Source organism: Ambystoma mexicanum, chromosome 1p, assembly GCF_040938575.1.
Source record: "Ambystoma mexicanum isolate Mex_15411 chromosome 1p, UKY_AmexF1_1, whole genome shotgun sequence".
Classification (NCBI taxonomy): Eukaryota; Metazoa; Chordata; class Amphibia; order Caudata; family Ambystomatidae; genus Ambystoma; species Ambystoma mexicanum.
This window is the reverse complement of record NC_090921.1, coordinates 1,463,146,883-1,463,161,250: the sequence shown is the minus strand read 5'-3', so window position 1 is coordinate 1,463,161,250 and position 14,368 is coordinate 1,463,146,883. Positions and strand designations below refer to the sequence as shown.

At 48.5% G+C, this 14,368-nt stretch overlaps 1 protein-coding gene across 1 annotated transcript in view; it reads right to left on the bottom strand.

Moving 5' to 3' along the window:
- Positions 1-14,368, bottom strand: part of SMG5 (SMG5 nonsense mediated mRNA decay factor) — a 1,109,458-nt gene that overhangs the window by 856,184 nt on the left and 238,906 nt on the right. The window lies entirely within an intron of this gene.

The window sequence follows — 14,368 nt, the reverse complement described above, 5'->3', positions numbered from 1 at the left end:
GCGGAAAAAACTACGGGCGCCATGCGTCCTATTTATAACATCCGGTGACGTCGCTCTCGATGGAGGCCTTCGAAGGACATCGACCCGATGCCATCGACGCAGTACGCCCTCTGCCAAAAAAGTTTCTGAAGTACACAGCTGTGGACATTACATGTCAAAGATGTGGAATACGTTGGAGGAGACAATCCATTCGAAAAGAAGGTTTCAACCACCGGTGATGGTGCACTACTGGTGCTGAGAAAAAGCGCCAAAACTACGAACCGACGCAGGCGTAAGAAGTCGCCTTTGCTGGCGAAACCTTCTGTTGACTTCTACTGCAGGAGCCCCTCCAGGCTCCTCCCCACCCCCTTTCTTCATCACGACTAACGTTCAGGAGACCGGGTTTGCAGCTGTGCCTCCAGAAGGTGTCCAGCTGCATCATCTTCACTCTCAAGGTACTGTGGGGATGCTGTTAATTTTACCTGAAGTCATTTGTGCCACTCCTTTGCTTTTGGAGCACTATTTAAACTGTTTGGCTGTTCACACACTTGCAGTCGCCCAGGCCTAACAGCTTGTGCCCTACAGGAAGGCTTCTACCAATATCCTGAGCTCGGTATAAAGACCAACTAACATGTTAGATACCTGTGCCAAGAAGATTTGCAACAGAACTATAGCTCTCCTTTTGACTGCAGCATTGCTGGTTTCCTTAGAGTAAATCTGCTGACCCTCTTGGCTTTTGCATTGCTAGTTTCCCCTTCAAAACCTGAACTGAAGAACTCCTTTATTGTTAGGGAAAACACTGCCTAAACCTTATAAGAGTTGCTACAAGTAATTCTTAACTGAGATTGTTCCTCTTTACATTCTTGAACTTACCTATACTTGAATAATGCGGAGTTAATTTAAATTAAGTACTTTTACGGACCTGATCTGAAGTCACTCCGTGTGTGGATAAGTATCTAACAATTTACTTATCTGCTTTATTCGGTGGCATGTCATTTTCCCATATTCTAAAGTTCGCATTTCAAAAAGACCGATTTTGTTCGGTTGATTTCGTGCGACCCCCAGAAAACAGGAAAGGGACATCAGTTTTTTATTTTTTATTTGGGGGGTCCCACCCCAAGCCCACCCTTTTCACTTTGCCATCCCCTCTGCATAGACACGTTTTCTCATGTGCACAAAGACCCACACATTCTCTGACTCCTGCAGCTTGTCCTCTCCGTCTCACCATACCAGTCAGCCCCTGCGTGCACTTGTGTAAGGCACATGGGCTGACAGTTCGATTTAGAAGAACAAGTTACTTACCAACTGTAACGTTCTTTCGGCTGGATGTTCCTCCCACGTATTCCTCACCTTAGATATAGTCTGCCAGCTTTGCTGTGCTGCTTCTTAGGGGAAAAAAACTGGCGCTGTGCTGGAAGCCGCGGAGTCGTAGTCCCTCGAGGGCCGCCGTCGAATGTTGACGTCATCCGTCGTATAAAGGACTCGAGCCGCGCCCGTTGGTCTCAGTTCTGTTTTTCGGTGTTAATGGTCGCATCAGTTATATCAGGCATCGAAGGAGGTCAGGCTCTTAAGGAAGTACAAGTGCAAAAAGAGTAAAAACTGTACGGAGGGGTAGGTTGGGAGTGTCGATGAGGAATACGTGGGAAGAATGTTACAGTTGGTAAGTGACTTGTTCTTCCAATGGATTGTGCCCTCCCACGTATTCCTAATCTTAAATAGACTCCCACAGCAGTTGTAATTTGGAGGAGGGAGTACCAGAGTTTTTAATCTGAATGAAGGACAGCTTTTGCAAAAAGGCATCCTTGGTAAGAAATGGAGTCTAAAGAGTAATGTTTTACAAAGGTGTGCATCGATGACCAGGTGGCCGCTGCACAAATGTCCTGCAACGGAACACCCCTCTGAAGAGACGTGGAAGTTGCAATGCCCCTGGTTGAATGAGCCCTTAGACCATCTGGAAGCTCTTTCCAAGCCAATCTGTAACACTACGATATTGCCAGAATTATCCATCTGGATAGAGTTTGTTTAGACACTCAAAGGCCCAATTTGTGTCTAGTATACCCAACCAATAGTTGATCACATTGTCGTAGAGTTGCCAGTCTGGAAATGTAGAAACGGAGCCCTTTTTGGGTCCAGTCTGTGCAATCTTTCCTCTTCCTTACTAGCGTGTGGAGGAGGGTAAAAAGAAGGTAAGGGGATTTTCTGTGACAGATGGAAATCAGAGACTATCTCAGGCAAGAAAGATGGTTTGACTTTTAGAATAACTTTGTCCCTATGGAAAACGGTGCGAGGAGGCTTACAAGAAAGTGTCTGCAACTCACTTACCCTGCGGGCTGATGTTATAGCCACTAACAAAATTGTTTTTAGCGTGAGAAGTCTTAATGGGCCAGAATGTAAAGGTTTGAAAGGGGCACACGAGAAATTATAAGACTAAATTCAAATCCCAGATGGGCACCTGAAAGTGTCGGAGGGTACACATTTGTCAGCCCTTTCAAGAATTGAATGACTAAGGGCATTTTAAAATAGGACACCCCTTCCGAGGAGCGCTTAAAGATAGATAGCGCTGCTAAATATCCTTTTATAGTGGCAACTCGGAGCCCCAAATTGGCCAAGTGTAAAAGGAAAGAAAGTACTATAGGAGCATTACATAATAATGGATCCACATTCTTATCCCTGAACCAGTTACTGAACTTGTTCCAACGACACCGATACAATGATTTTGTTGCTGGCCGCCTGGCCGAAAGCAAGATCTCCATTACGTCATCCGGGAGGTTCCAAAACTTATACCTCAGCCTTGCAGAAGCCATGCGTGAAGGCTGAGAGTTTTGACCTCTGGATGGCGAACCTGACCTTCCTTTTGCAAGAGGAGATCCTCTCTTTGTGGAAGAAAAATTGGAGGGCAGATGGACATGTCCAGAAGGTCCAGGTACCAGTTCTCCTGGCCCAATCCGGGGCAATTAGGATCATGGTTTTCCTGAACTTTCTCAACCTCCTGATTACTTGAGGAATCACGGGGAGTGGAGGTAATACGTATAGGAGTGGAGATAACCAGTCCACTACGAACGCGTCCCCTCAAGCTCCTCTTGGGGGAAATTCCCTTGAGCAGTACTGTTCGCACTTCTGGCTGGCTTCGGTCGCGAACAGATCCACTTGAGGGTTCCCCAAACGGCGAAGATCTCTAGGACTTCCTGAGCTAGTTCCCACTCGTGGGAGACTGCTCTGCCTGCTCAGAGCATCTGCCGCCGTGGTGTACTCTCCGGCTAGGTGAACTGCTGATAGAGCGATTCCTTCTTGCATTGCCCAGAACCAGAGCTGCATCGACTCTCTGCACAGCGGGAGTGATCCTACGGCTCCTCTTTTGTTGAGGTAGTACATGACCACTACGTTGTCCGTCATTAGCAGGACATTCTTTCCCCGTACAGAAGGCAGAAAAGCCTTCAGCGCTAGTCTGACTGCCCTCCGCTCCAAAAGGTTAATGTGTAGTTTGGACTCTGATGGAGACCAACGACCGCTGACTGTCAGATCGTTGGTGTGGACTCCCCACCCCGTGAGTGAGGCATCCGTCACTACTGTTATCTCCTGCCATGGTTGCCAAAAAAGTTCTCCCTTGAGGATATTTTCCTTGCAAGCCCACCATAAAAGATCTTGAGCCACTTTGGCTGGGACTCGCAGAAGATCTGACATCTCCCCCGAAAATTGGGACCAATGAGTTCCGAGGGCCCATTGAAGGGATCTCATCCTCAATCTGGCCTCTTGCACAAGAAAAATGCAGGATGCCATGAGACCCAACAACCTTAGAAAATCGAATGCTGGCAGATGTTGGGCATTTTGAAACTTTGTTACCATCTGTAGAATGTGGTGAGCTCTCTCCTCAGGGGGGGGGGGCAAGGCTTTCCCTGAGGAAGTATCCAGACTGCTCCGATGAATTGGAGTCTTTGGCTTGGAATAATTTGTAACTTCTTGTAATAGAGGGAGAAGCCCAGTCTGTGTAAGATGTGGCAGGTCATGGCCAGATGTTCCTAGGCTCGTTCGGGTGAACTTGCCCTAATTAGCCAATTGTCCAGATAAAGGTAGAAGTGAATCCCCTTCTCCTGATACTCGCTGCCACTACCGCCATCAGCTTGGTGAAATCCCTTTGGGCGGAGGTCAGCCCAAATGGTAGAACCCGAAACTGATGAGAACCGCCAACTGCAAACCTCAGGTACTTTCTGTGCTTGAGATGGATTGGCACATCAAAGTAAGCATCCTGAAGAAGGTCCAATAAAACCAACCAGTCCTGAAGCTGAAGAGCCTGAAGGATCTGGGAAAGGTCACCATCTTGAACTTGTCCTTCCTGGGGAATTTGTTCACATTTCTCAAGTCCAAGAAGGGTCTCAATCCTCCGTCCTTTTTGGGGTTGAAGAAAAAAAAAGGGGGAGTACCAACCCTTGTTCCTTTCCGCTACAGGTACATGTTCTATTACACCTTTCTCTAGAAGGGTTGAAATCTACCACACAAGGAGCGGGTCTGGAATTTTTACAGTTGGCTCCCAGTGGATGATCTTGAGGTCTTTGATGAAAAGGTAGGCAGTAACCATGGGTCACTATCTCTAGCGCCCAGGCATCTGACGTAATGCTCGCCATTTGTTTAGATACCACGTGATCCTGCCTCCCACCGGGGTCTTGTGGGTGAAGACCTCAAAGTGGCTTTGCAGCGGCCGCAGCAGTGGCTGAGGAGGTAGCAGCCGCTGCTGATCTAGCACCTCTCCCCTTTCCACCACAGAGGGGTTTTCTCTGTTGGCCTCTGACTGGCATGCCCCCTCCCTCTTCCAAAAGAGTAGAAGAAACGAAAGGGGCAACTCCTCCAGGAAGATGAGCCTGCGTAGGAGTGTTGTTGAGGCTGTATTATAGCAGCACTGAGCGATTTGGCTGCCGCTTTTGAGGTCTGCTGTCATGACCCTTGCCCCTGGCCCTCACTGGCAAGTCAGCCTTCCAGTTAGGGCCAGGTCAAAGGCCTTAAAACCTCATCCAAGACTCTCTTGGAGTCAGTCCTGGCGTCTTTGGCGCCAGGCTCATAACCATCATGAAGACCAACATTAGAATGGGACTATTTACTTGGGACTATTTAACTTGGGGGTTCAGCCAACATGGAGGCACACACATAGCTCAGTTACAAGGAACTGAGCTATGCGGTCTAGTCTTTTGGGTGTGGCAGGCCTGGGACTACTTTACCTGGACTACTTTGGGTGTGGCAGGCCTGGGACTATTTTACCTGCACTACTTTACCTAAGACTATTTAAACCGCACCCAAACAGCAGAACATGCTTTGCGTTATTCTGCTGTGGGCAGCGTAACGCTCACCGTGACCAGTTCTTTGATGCCAGTTTACCTGAAACCAAGGACCTGCAGAGAGAGAAAGAACACTACGAAACTTACCTGGAACAGTATCTTGTCTTCAATCCATCACCGACTTCATTTCCACTCACCTGAAGGTACAAACTCCATCATCTGGCACTGCATGCATCCTGGAATACCATAACCTGGAAAGAGGAGAAAGAAAGACAGCATTAGTAAGCGTTTACTCACGTTTCCTCCCGGATGAAGAAAGCCACACAATTCTTACCTGGGTAGTCATCTCCTGGTCAGTATCATCGCTGGAACATTACAGCGCTCAGCAATGAAAATTGCAACCTGCAAGGGGAGAAAAGGCACAGGTTAGCAATATAAAAAGGTGAAACAGCACCGCGCATTACTCACCGGACAGCATTGCGTACACTGCGCTTTCGCCTACCGGCCCATATTCATCTTCAAACTGCATGACAACACCAAAATACCTTTCCATACCTAAAAGGAAAGAAGCAAGACATTATTATTCGAACTAAGAGGAACATAAGAACTGCATATAAAGACTGTAAAGCAGCAAACCTACGGAGTTGCAGCAGGCCTGGATTCCCACAGGGGGGCTTGCACCAGTGAAGTAACTTGGTCGCTGCTCGCCCCCCACATCTACGTGCCCCTGCCATGAGGAGCAGGACAGAGAATCCACCTTTTACAATATTAAGGTGAGGAGAGGGCCCAAGGGGGAGGACGGAAAACAAAGACAATCTGGTATTGAATCCAGCTCGCCTATATTGCAGACCCATCTTTAACCAGAGGCCTTACCAAGGGACTGGGAGAGGGTTCGAGAGTGCAAATCATCCAACCAGGGCTGGGTGGCGTCCCCGTGGATACCAGGTGAGCGTAACATCTGCAGCTTCTCCAAGCTCTCGTCCGCCTTGCTGCCAAACAGCTTCAAGCCATCAAAGGGCATATTGAATAATCTAGACTGCACATCAGGTGCAAAGCCGGATTTCCTCAGCCATGCCAATCTACGTAGGACTGTACTAGATGCCATGGACCTGCTTACACCATCAGCAGTGTCCAGTCCTAACAGGAGGCATTCCTCCATAGCCTCTTTTCCATCTTTCACTATTGTCAGGAAACCATCCCTTTCCTCACCCTCCGGTATGTGTTCAGCCGCTGATGTCAAACAGTCACACAGGGTGTATGTAAATCTTGCCAAAGTGCAACTTACATTCATCGATTTAAGGTCCATGCTGCCCGAAGATAAAAACTTTCCGGGTCCAAGCATCAACTTAATCATCCCTGTCTTGTGGTATTGAGGGGTAAGCTGATTGCTTAGTGGAGGTTGCAGCTTGTACCACTAGACTTTCAGGTGAGGGATGTTTAGATAGGTATTCGGATCTGATGAAGATGGCCTGTATTTTGCTACACATTTTTTTGTCTACTGCTGAAACCGAATCGGTGGCATTCCAATTTACCATCACCCTTTTTTGTAGTGCCTTATGGAAAGGGATGACAGGGTCTTTTTGAGGACCCTCTCAGAATGTCAGTCATATCACTCTGGTTGAAATTTGGGGGAAGCTGCCTTCCAACCCATGAAATCAATGACCATTCCCATGAGATTCCTATAACTAGGATCTGCATGATCTGTAGGATCTGGTCTCTCAAATTCCACTTCAGGGGAAGTGTCTAGGCCACTGGCATTTGGAGACAGTCAGATCTGTTATCCTGCTACTCGGGTCCACTAATTCTTCAGGGACCTCTCCAACTCCAGCTGAACTAACATCCTCTTCAGAGGATTGTTCTTCAAAGATGGATGACATGGATCTGAAAAATTCTTGCCTGGGTTGAGGATGGTAAACTTTCAGGTGAAGGGGGTGGTATCGACTTTGGCATGGGCAATGGCGTCGACTTGGGTATCGGGAGTAAAGATTGCCTCGATTAAGGCGGTGATAAAGAGGACGCTGGCTTCGACGTTTTCGAAGGAGGCTTCGATACAGTCAGGGGTGTAGTCGACTGTGTCGAGTCAAGTTTAGACTTGGACGCCGATGTCGATTCCGCTACCACCGATTTATGAAGCAGAGGTTTTGCCGTTGTACAAGATGTCGGAGAACTTTCCCCTGATGTCACTCTAGACTCTTTATCAGCTCTCACTTGTTTAGACTTTGATCTCCCTCTGTCACTTTTAGAGTGGGCAGGGGGATGATCTGCACGCGGCTTCTTCGAGAAGGTCTGGGCCGCTTTCTCGAAGATTTTAAGCATAGAAGCCCTAAAGGCTTCCCATTTTTCAGGGGAATAATGCATGGATGGATAAGTCACTCTCCTTCCAGAGGAGGAAGACCTGTGACATCGCTTTTTTGACTTCTTAGACAAAGAGGATTTCCTCGAGCGACTCTTGGATCTCTACCTCCTCGACCCATGTCGAGATTTTTGACTCAATTCTCTGTCTTTTTGTAGACTTTTCAGATTCCTCCCCCACCGCCAGCTTACCTCTCTGTTCCCTAAGAGCCTTATTGGACATGGCCCGACAGGAACCGCACTCGTCAATCCGATGGTCTGGGCTGAGACAACAGAGGCAATTCCGATGGGGGTCGGTTAGACATTTTCCTACCATACTTCAGAAATGTTTTTTAAACGCGTCTTGGGTGTGGTGGGAGTAGATAACTAGGACATCGGGTTTTTTTCTCAACCATGTGCCGTTCAAAGACACGAAGCAGTTGCTCAGAAAAACTTAACAGGCACGGTTCGAGCCCTTTATACAGCAGATTACGTCGACGCTCAATGGCAGCCCTCGAGGGACTACGACTGCGCGGCCTCAAACACAGCGCCCTCTGGTGAATTTTTTTTTTTTCTCCGAAGCAGCAAAGCTGGGAGACAATATATCTAAGATGAGGAATACGCGGGAGGACACAATCCATTCGAACTACATCTTCAAGTGGTTCAATTCCACGAAACCATTGCAGAGCTCGAAATTAAGGTTGGATAAGCAGGAGCTAAAGGCAGCTCCTGTGTACACAGCATTAACCAGTGACCAGAAGCTAGTACATAGCGTTTCACAGATCAAAGTTCCACATAAGATAGAGACCTATCATTCTGTGAATTATTTAGGCCTCATGCTTTAAATGTCAGATGTGTCCTAATGCTTTATTTATAGATTGGCCCAAACACAGTTAAATTCACATAGGTGTGATTGGCATCAGTTGGCCTGGGGAGCCAACAGTATCTCCTGGAAGCTGTTGGTGTCAAGCTAACAGGGCTCTTCTAGGCGACAAGCAGAGAGCTAAATATCTCCCAGCTCCCCTCATTTTTCGAACCTTGCACTGCATTTAATCCAATCACTGCACCATCCTTTCTGATCATACTTAAAATGCTGTGGCCATCTTGCCATTAACTGTAGCGCACAGACTGTTTCCAGCTTGGAGTATTGTGTTCAAAACAGCTCATCTGCTGACCACCTCAGGGAAACAGCCCCTCTTTCCTCATTAGCTGCTGAATACAAAGACTCTAAAGACCTATTCTTGGGTGGCGCTAGAGAGCTCGTACAAGAATGGCAGACTCTCGTTGAGCTCCGTGTGTCGGCTCCATAAAATCCTATAAAATTGCAGCTCAAGAGGAAGCCCAGTGAGTTTTGCCAGTGTATTTGGGGTGCGGAACAAGGCCGGCCTGAACTGTGCCTTTCCGACATGGCAGGGCCGGGGGAACCAGCTTGACGAGGCTCCTGGAGTGAAGCGGCTGCTGCAGAGCTGGGCCTTTCTGCGTGAGATCAGTCTCACAGACCAATTTGGCATCAAAATACTAGTTGGTGCAGGACAGGTCTGCCACCCGCATGCCATCGGGGTAGGACGGGTAAGCTGTTAGGGCCCGGTTGCAGGCCAGAGAGGAGAAGCCTGCAAATAGACCACTGTGGGTCACAGCGATAAAAGGCCTCTGAAGGACAGCATCAGTGTGTGGAGCTGCGGCAGATCGGAGGCAGTCCGGAGCCCACTGACAGCATTTGCAGCGTGCAGTGAGCCGGCGCACACCCCCCCGGTTCCCCCCAGCTCAACCTGTGCTGGTGGCTGCACAAGGGGGATGGCTGCAAAGCCCCGAGCTGTCCGGCAACAACACTGGGCCCTGTGAAACTTCAGTGGGAGGTCTGGGGCAGACGAGCATAGATGAGCCCCCGGCCTGCTGGTGGTGGTGGCAAGGATGACCTGCTTTGAGGTGAAGACTAGTCCTGCAGGTGGGCGAGTCCTGGAGCGCCCTGCGGCGGGGTGCAGGGAGTGTGGCGGAGTCCCTGGAAGTTCAAGGACCGGGCACTGCTGTGACCCCCTCCCCCCCTCCACTCAGCATTCTTCTGGTGGCAACTCCTGTTGGGGTTCTGTGGCATCCTTTTTGGAGGAGGAGGTCTGGCTGAAGCGGGACCGGCTGGATTTCCGAGGTGACTGCAGTGGCGCCCGCCTGGGCTGAGTAGACTAGTGTCTCCCTGCTTGTGCGCATGCGGACCACGGACTGGTTTTCTGAGGCTTGGCCCTGGCGGAACTGGGCGGGGCAGGGTGGTGACAAGCACTTTGAGGCCCTAAGTGGTGGCACCGGGACACGATCCAACATGCCTAGATGCCTAGATGGGCACTATCACCCAGAGCACTGCATGGTTTGTTTTGCAGTTGGGTGAGTGGGGGTGGAGGGCGGGGGGGGGGGGGGTTTGCCTGGAGTCAGATTCCTTGCCTGGTGATCTACTGGCTGGTATTAATTAGCTGCGGCTGTACAATTAGTTGGGGGTAGGGAGGCAGTGTGAGGATAGCCCTTCAAGTAGGCATCTGGAATCTTAGTGGGGGGGGGGGGGGGGGGAATCGCCTCTCCAAGGACAGGAAGGTAGAGCACAATATCTCCGAAGACGCAGGGTGGAGGTGGCTTTTCTTCAGGAGACCCAACTTGCCCCTACTTCAGAACAAAGGTGGGGATCACACTGGGGCTGTCACCAGTAATTTTCATCCTATTCATCCTATGCAAGGGGAGTGCCTATCCCCATAGGTAAGGGGGTTAAGGTTTGTCTGGTTTCAGTGGCAAGGAATGACGAGAGGAGGGCTCTGCTGGTCTGCGGTGTCCGGGAATGGGTGAACGTGGACAGCGGTAACGCCCGAGATTGGTGATGGTCCAGCTGGCTGGGTGTCAGGATGCAACCATAGTGTTTTTGGGGGTGGGGGGGTTTGAAAATAGTGGTGGATCCTCTGCCCGACAGATCGGGGGCAGGCAGGGCTCTGTGTCTAAGTCGCGTCTACAGGTGTGGTTGGGTCTCTCCAGGAGGCGGTGGCGAGATGGCAGACACGTCCGCGAACGCTAATGGACCGAATCTTGATTCGCAACTCCATTATAATTTCCTCAATGTCCCTCCGTTTCTCTCTGGCGGCTTTTTCTTACAATAGTGTGGGCTCATTTTTTATTTTCTTTGGGCGGGGAGGCGGTGAGGGTGAAGCACGCTGACACACCGTTGAGGGGAAGGTCTGTTCCTGCTGCCGGATATGGAACGTTATTATTGAGTGGCACAGGTGCACTCCCTTGCACATTGGCATGCCTTCCATTTCGTTCTCCCTCATGTGCAGGTAGAAAGGGCACTTGCCACCCTGAACCTGGTGCTTTCCGTGGTCCTCAGGGCTTCAGGGTTATCGCCCTGCGTCCTGAATGTCGTTAAGATCACTTGTGCGATCTGGAAGAAGGTTGCAGGTTAGATGGGTGTCGGCACGTTAAACTCAACCATCCTCCCTGTACGACACGTGGCCGGGCTTGCAGTAACGGGACAGCGAGCTTTGGTTTTATTCCTAAACATCCGGGTGTGGCCTGCGCTCAAGGCACTATTCCCAACATTTCCTAGACAACCTCCCACGTGGGCGTTATTACATGGAATCAGTATGAGCTGCTGGTTTCGCGAATATATTGCAGTCTCATGGCGGATATACCGTGCAACGGGGAGGCACCAATGTGGCAGTGACAAAGGGTTCTTGGCAAGTATATTGCGGATGAGTATTCGACATATGTGCTCGGTCAGACCCAGAAGATTACGCAAAATTCTAAATTCAAACTAAAACATTTTAATTTCATACATCAGGTCTATCATACCCAGGCCGGGCTCCACAGGAATTTTCCTTCTACTCCGGACCCCTGTGTTAGGTGTGGGCGTCGCACAGGCAGGCCTTCTACATTTGGCCTGGGAGTGCATGCAGGTTTCCCACTTCGGGAGGGGGTTCTGGAGAAAGTCTTTGATTATTGGGTAACAATTGGAGCCAGTCATCATGCTCCTGAGATGCACAAGGTGCCTGCCACAGGCGATGAGGCGTCTGGCGGGGCTGCTATTGGTGGTGGCTCGCAGAAGGGTGGCTATGGCCGGGGGGGGCGAGGGGGAAGTCTCATCCTCCCAGTGTGCAGGGGTGGCAGCAGGATGTGGCATACTGCCATGACATGGAGACTGCATTTATCTGAACGTTGCCACTTCATGCCCGGCAGCTGGAGGTGTAGGCTCTGTATGTACAGTATTTGATCACTGCAGTGAAATAAGAATGAGGTATGGAATTGTGGGCAAACTAATATGCAATGTTGATATACATTGTATTATCTTCAGGGTGGGTCGAGGGTTGCATTGGACTACTTGTATGTTTATGTTGTTGATGCAAAATTAAAAATAAAATATTACAAAACAAAGACATTCTTGGAGCCTGGAGTCCAAAGTCTTCGACCTCTTCTCTATGATAACCATATGGATCTGGAACCCAAAGTCAAGAAACCTTTCTGCTGGATGTACTCCTGATCAGTTCCCCAAAAAGGGCTCTAAGGAAATACTTCCACCTAAAACTAGAAGACAGGCTAATATGAGATTCAAAATACTAGGCAGGAGCTGCTCTTTTGAAAAAGAAAAAAAAAAAAAAGGACACTTGGGCACTGCATTCTAAACCATCTGCACTATGAAGTTTTGTTATAGGCATCAGGTAATATCCCCTTAAATAATGTCATCATACATATAATCACCGGGAAACTGCATAGGCAACATTATTTATGGGGTAAATGGGAGCAGGGATTGTGGTGGTTGTCCCCTGCAAGTTCCATGGGGTAATTGCTGCATGAAATCTGCGCCTCTCTTGTATGGCGACATTTTTGCGGGGATATCACATGGAACCTTGTTATACATAACGTCTAATTACTAAGCTAGACCTACCACAAGCTCACCATCTGCTTCTTGTGGCAAAGGGAGAGGAGTGGAAGATGGCTTTTTGTACCCCGTTTTGTAATTTAAAATATCCAGACATGCCCTTTGGATTATGAAATGCCCTAGCATTCTACCAGAGATTTATGGATGGGATTTTCACAGACATACTGCAACTCTAAACTTGTTTATCTAGACAATATTCTAATCTATTCCTCTTATCTTCCCACACTTGACACACATGTTCAAGAGATTATACAAAGATTTTGAGATCATAAACTGATAGACAAACTAGAGAATAGTCTTCCATCGACCTGTAGACTATTTAGGTTTTGCGACCTCTGTAAAAAAGACTCGCCATCGACCTCAAAGTTATTAGCAATATTGGACTGGCACAAACTAACCGCTACAAAAGAACTTCGAGGTTCACATGGTTTTTCGAATTTTTACTGACAGTTTATTAAAAGATTATTTCCATGTGGTTCCTTTGATCAATTTCCTTTTGGAGAACAAAATAAACACTTGGACAGAAGCAGACCATTAATTCCCAGCTTTGAAAAAAAAAAAAAAAAAAAGGCCTTTCCCGCTACACCACTTTCAAAACAACCCAAAGGCCTTCAAACAGATTCTTCCAATTGTGTTAAAAGGGCTGTTTTGTTACAACCAGTCTCAGCTGAAGGAATCCATCACCCTACAGCCTTTTTGTCCCGCATACTGATTGTGTGAAAGAGCTATTCAGTACTAGAAAGGGAACGTTTGGCAATCCATGAAGCCTTTCTTCATTTGAGACCTCTTGGGAGCCCATGATCAGGTAATCATTTGGACTGATCACAAGTGTGGTCACAAGCGGTCTGCTGGAGCAGTCGTCAAGCCTGTCTCTGTTCTGAACAGCGACTGCTGCAGCACAGTAGCCCCAAACATAGCTGGTCAGTCCACCGGGTTGTCCAGGGGCACAAGTCGTAGATCGGCGAACAGGTATCGTGACTGGTTGTTCTAACCGTTCCAAGGGTCGAAGCACCAACAAGGGTCGGAGATCAGGTAGTGGAGCAGGGCTTCACAGGCCCAACCAGAGTCGATGCTGGTCAGCTGCAGGGGTCGTTCTTGTGTCGCCGGGCGGGCTGCTCCTCTTCGTAGAATTCTCAGCTACAATGATTTGTCGAACAACTGCAGGCGCGCTACTTTTATCCAAGATTCCGGCTGGGAACTAGCCAAAGTCCACCAATGGTAAGCATATGCAACATTCAAACAGCCAATGTTAGTCCAATCCTGGACAAGCACTGGTCATCACATCCATTTAGCAACAGACAATCGTGCGCCAGAGGACATGGACTGGGACCAGACAGTCCCAGTCCCCTCTGGCTCACACACACAAAGCCCACTTGTCTGTGAAAGCAGCAGCTTTCGCTGGAAACTAGGTTACTTTACATGGCATCTCCTGACCCAAAAAGGCAGGGAGGTGGCTAAAGGACAGAATGGCCAAAGAACACGTGAAAATCTTGTGGTACAGCCATTTTAGGGTGCTAGCCATCTTTAGCAGCCATTAGCGCTAAATGCAAAAGTGCAAGATAAATATCACCAAAAAAAACAGTTAAAAAAAATAACAGATGCCACCAGCTTGTCTTGGGCACTTTGTCAAAGTAACACAAAAGCCTTAAGGTAGAAAGTTATAAGCATACAAAGTAACTATTTTATTATAAGGTGATGTGTGCAATTGTAAAAATACAAGAATTCCAAAAGAGAGAAAGTATCTCAGTACTGACAGTCTTAGGCACGTCCATTTACCCGTACGAATGGGCAGAGCAGGCAAGAGAAGTTAAGCAGACGCTTTGACCTCCAAATATGACGAGGTTAAAACAAAACAAAACGCAATTACACTGGGGGTCCCATAGGAATCTAT